The 5,200-nt window shown below is 45.7% G+C and overlaps 2 non-coding genes across 2 annotated transcripts; one reads left to right on the top strand and one right to left on the bottom strand.

Moving 5' to 3' along the window:
* Nucleotides 1–1,720: 1,720 nt before the first annotated feature.
* On the bottom strand, nt 1,721–1,804 carry TRNAL-UAA (transfer RNA leucine (anticodon UAA)). Its single transcript has one exon. It is a non-coding gene; the product is annotated as a tRNA-Leu (tRNA).
* Nucleotides 1,805–5,116: 3,312 nt separating this feature from the next.
* Nucleotides 5,117–5,200, top strand: TRNAL-UAA (transfer RNA leucine (anticodon UAA)). The gene has a single exon. It is a non-coding gene; the product is annotated as a tRNA-Leu (tRNA).

Genomic DNA, 5,200 nt, shown 5'->3' with positions numbered 1-5,200 from the left:
TGAGTCAATGCAGAGTTTCGCTTAAGCCCTTATAACTACATTCGGTGTGGATATTCTTGGAACACTATAACATATCTGTTATATTTGCTGCAATTATGTTGTAGAGTTCTTAGTGTTGCATTTCGTGTTTCGACATAGTGAAAAGCTAGAAAGTTCTCTTATGTTCCTTTATGTTTTCTTATGTATATAAATGATATGAGTAAAGAACTGGAATCAGAGATAAGGGTTTTTGCGGATGATGGTATACTGTATAGAGTAAGAAATAAGTTACAAGATTGTGAGCGACTGCAAATAGACTCCGACATGTTGTGAGATGGACAGCAGGCAATGGTATGATGATAAACGGAGTTAAAAGTCAGATAGTGAGTTTCACTAATAAGAAAAGTCCTCTCACATTTAGTTACTGTGCTTTAATTTAATTTCGTGTGGCTATTTCTAGCTGAGTGCAGCCCTTGTAAGGCAGACCCTCCGATGAGGGTGGGCGGCATCTGCCATGTGTAGGTAACTGCGTGTTATTGTGGTGGAGGATAGTGTTATGTGTGGTGTGTGAGTTGCAGGGATGTTGGGGACAGCACAAACACCCAGCCCCCGGGCCATTGGAATTAACCAATGAAGGTTAAAATCCCCGACCCGGCCGGGAATCGAACCCGGGACCCTCTGAACCGAAGGCCAGTACGCTGACCATTCAGCCAACGAGTCGGACAGTTACTGTGCTGATGGTGTGAAAATTCCTTATGGGGATCACTGTGTGTACCTAGGTGTTAATATAAGGAGAAATCTTCATTGGGGTAATCACATAAACGGTATTGTAAATAAATGGTACAGGTCTCTGCACATGGTTTTTAGGGTATTTAGGGGTTGTAGTAAGGATGTAAAGGAGAGGGCATATAAATCTCTGGCAAGACCCCAAATTGAGTATGGTTCCAGTGTATCGTACGGGCCCCTCACCAGGATTACTTGGTTCGAGAAGTGAAAAAAATCCAACGAAAAACTATTCGATTTGTTCAGGGTAATTTTCGATAAAAGGGTAGCATTACGAAAATGTTGGAAAGTTTGGACTGGAGAGATTTGGGAGAAAAGAGACGAGCTGCTCGACTAAGTGCTTTGTTCCGAGTTGTCAGCGGAGAGATGGCGTGGAATGACATCAGTAAGCGAATAAGTTTGAGTGGTGTTTTTAAAAGTAGGAAAGATCAAAGTAGGAAGATAAAGTTGGAATGCAAGAGGACAAATTGGGGCAAATATTCGTTTACAGGAAAGGGAGTTAGGGACTGGAATAATTCACCAAGTGAGATGTTCGATAAATGTTCAAATTCTTTGCAACTATTTACGAAAAGACTGGGTAAAATACAGATAGGGAGTCTGCCACGTGGGCGACTGCCCTAAATGGAGATCAGTGGTGATTGTTGACTGTGCCGACACTGACAAAATACCTTTTTTTTAAATCCGTTCACATATGTTTGTCGTGAGGTAAGGTAACGGATTCTAAAAATGAGCCAGTTCCACATTAAAGTTGAGGACATGAACGAGGTTCGGTTTAAAAAGAAACTCCATTTCTTCTTGGCATGCAGCCAAAAGCTTGTGAAAGGTCTGTGATGGATTACCAGTTGCCTAGATAACAATTTAAATGGACCCATTCATCTTACCTAAGAAAACCAAGTGAAGTAATAATATCATTCGCTATCACATTTTGTTGGAATAGGGAGCAATCATATAAAATCTTTGTCAGGTGTGGGGTTCGAACCCACGCTCCCTCTCGGGAACCAGAACTTAAGTCTGGCGCCTTAGACCGCTCGGCCAACCTGACTAACGATTTACTGGCACACAGTGACTGGATACTTCTAGAAAGCTACTAATTATGTGAGCGTGGAGCTCGTGCTGTCATCTAATAAGACACAGAATCTTGATCTGGAACTCTAGCTCTATCTAAGGCATAGAAAATAGAGATGGGACGTGATTATGTCAGTGGCTTAAGTACTAACTTCCCATCCGGAACACTGAGGCTCGATTCCTGGTGGATCCTATGTTGCTCGAGCAAGTGGCTACACGGTCTGCCTCACGTAGCTATCTGCTTACATTTGGAAGGTAGTGGGTTCGAACCCTATAATCGGCAGCCCTAAATATGCTTATCCGTGGTTTTCCATTTTCACACCGGGCTGTACTTTCATTAAGGCTTAAAATTCGACAATCTGGAATGACATTTTGGGCTCATTTATTCTCTTGTTCTCAATCAGCCTCGGGAGGTCAGCTTTCTTACTTACTTACTTACTTAATCTGTTTACCCTCCAGGGTTGGTTTTTTCCTCGGACTCAGCGAGCAATCCCACCTCTGCCGCCCCAAGGGCAGTGTCCTGGAGCTTCAGACTCTGGGTTGGGGGATACAACTGGGGAGGATGACCAGTACCTCGCCCACTCGGCCTCACCTGCTATGCTGAACAGGGGCCTTGGTGGGGGACCGGGTGATTGGAAGGAATAGACAAGGAAGCGGCCGTAGCCTTAAGTTAGGTAACATTCCGGCATTTGTCTGGAGGAGAAGTGGGAAACCACGGAAAACTCTTCCAGGATGGCTGAGGTAGGAATCGAACCCGCCTCTACTCAGTTGACCTGCCGAGGCTGAGTGGACCTCGTTCCAGCCCGCATACCACTTTTCAAATTTCGTGGCAGAGCCGGGAATCGAACCCGGGCCTCCGGGGGTGTCAGCTAATCACACTAGCCACTACACCACAGAGGTGGACATTTTTCTTTTTTAATCTGTTTACCCTCCAGGGCTGGTTTTTCCCTCGGACTCGGCGAGCAATCCCACCTCTACCGCCTCAAGGCCAGTGTCCTTTGGGAGGGAGGGATACAACTCGGGAGGATGACCACTACCTCAACCAGGCGGCCTCATCTGCTATGCTGAACAGGCGCCTTGTAGGGGATGGGAAGATTCAAAGGGATAAGCACGGAAGAGGAAAGGAAACAGCCGTAGCCTTAAGTTAGGTGCGATCCCGGCATTTGCCTGGAGGAAAAGTGGGAAACCACGTAAAACTACTTCGAGGATGGCTGAGGTGAGAATCGAAAGCCCCTCTAAGATTAAATAAATAAATAAATAAATAAATAAATAAATAAATAAATAAATAAATAAATAAATAAATAAATAAATAAATAAATATTCTCTTCTTGTCACGATATACCGTTTCAGTGTTATAGTATTTATTTATTTATTTATTTATTTATATACGGATTATGTGGCCAAGTTACGGTTCGTGGCCCTCAATTTAATAAATATATAAAAGAGATGTACTATTCTACTATAAAATCAAGGATAACTAACCTAAATAACACATATAGAGAACGTAGTGACCACCTCTGCTACGAAATTTGAAAAGTTGTACGAGGGCTGGAACCGGGTCCACTCAGCCTTGGGAGGTTAACTGAGTAGAGGTGGGTTCAATTCCCACTTCAGCCATTCTAGAAGTGCTGATTGTTTCGTGTGATTGGTGATGTCTGAAAGTTGTGTGATTGTGGTACATAGGCTAGTAACTTCTCCTCCAGGCAAATGCCAGGATGGTACTTAACTTAAGACCTCGGCCGCTTCCTTCCCTCTTCCCATCCTCCTCAAGGCCCCTGTTCAGCATAGCACGTGAACTGGTACTGGTTATCCTCCCCAGTTGTATCCTACACTCCAGAGTCTGAAGCTCCAGGTCACTGCCCTTGTGGCGGTAGAGGTAGGATCCCTCACTGAGTCCGAGGGAAAAACCGACCCTGGAGGGTAAACAGGTAGAGATAGAGAGAGAGAGAGAGAGAGAGAGAGAGAGAGAGACCTCTGGAATCGGAGGCCCGCACTCTACCACTGTTCCACGATAATAAATCGTACAATTAGTTGTTGGCGAGAAGTGTAAGTCTGAACGCCCTGTCTCATGATGACGCACTCTTGGTGTAAATAATCAGGCAACGATAGGATAGGCCTAGGAGTGAGAAGGAAGCGGCCGTGGCCTAATTAATGTTCAGCCCCAGCATTCGCCTGGTGTAAAAATTGGAAACCACAGAAAACCATCTTCAGGGCTGCCGACAGTGGGGTTCGAACCCAATTTCTCCCGAATGCAAGCTCACAGCCTAGCGGCCCTAACCGCACGGCCAACTTGCCCGGTATGTAATTAATTAGTGCGCCTCTGTGGTGTAATGGTTAGCGTGATTAGCTGCCACCCCCATAGGCCCGGGTTCGATTTCCGGCTCTGCCACGAAATTAGAAAAAAAATGTGGTACGACGACTGGAACGGTGTCAACTCAGCCTCGGGAGGTCGAGTAGAGGGGGTGTTCGGTTCCCACCTTAGCCATCCTCGAAGTGTGTGGTTTTTCGTGGGTTCCCACGACCACTTTTTGCCCTGTTCCTTGTCTGTCCCTTCAATCTCCCCTCCCCATAACACCCCTGTTCAGCACAGCAGACGAGGCCGCCTGGGCGTGGTACTGGTCATCCTCCCCAGTTGTATCCCCCGACCCAGAGTATGAAGCTCCAGGACACCGCCCTTGAGGCGGTAAAGGTGGTATCCCCCGCTGAGTCCGAGGGAAAAACCGACCCTGGAGGGTAAACAGGTAAAGAATAACAAGAAGAAGAAGAAATCATTTTTAATTGTGCATAACTTGTAATCCTACTGTTTGTGTTCATTCCAGAAGTGACGTTGTTGGTAGTTTTTACTGTGATAAGAGGAAGCATAACTAGGCAACCATCCTCCATTATCACTAAACAAAGGGATACAATGGAAGCGGACCAATACTTCGAAAAATGAAAGTATCGGCCAAAGAAAGACAAGGTGAAATATTCCCTAGACCTCGGAAAACTAATACCGTCGGGATAAGAAAGGAACAAGAGTTGGCCAAGGGAGTTCTCATAAGCAAGTAGAAGCAATGACAGGACTCGGCTAAGCGCATCGTGGTCGCCAACCCTGGAATCCCTGGGTCCCTTTTAGTTGCCTCTAATGCCGGGGAGGCGATACCGTGGATGTTAATATACTGCCCGCACGCATAGGGATTTGGGAGTAATGTCATATTTCACACGAATGGTAGGGCCTATAGATAATTTTGCAAGTTTTGTATTTATTTCATTCAGGGTATTATTAATAAGTATTACCACTCTGTTCCGTGTCAGGTTGGCCGAGCGGTCTAAGGCGCCAGACTTAAGTTCTGGTTCCCGATTGGGAGCGTGGGTTCGAACCCCACACCTGACA

This window comes from Anabrus simplex, chromosome 8, assembly GCF_040414725.1.
Source record: "Anabrus simplex isolate iqAnaSimp1 chromosome 8, ASM4041472v1, whole genome shotgun sequence".
Taxonomy (NCBI): domain Eukaryota; kingdom Metazoa; phylum Arthropoda; class Insecta; order Orthoptera; family Tettigoniidae; genus Anabrus; species Anabrus simplex.
This window is presented reverse-complemented; position numbering and strand designations above follow the sequence as displayed.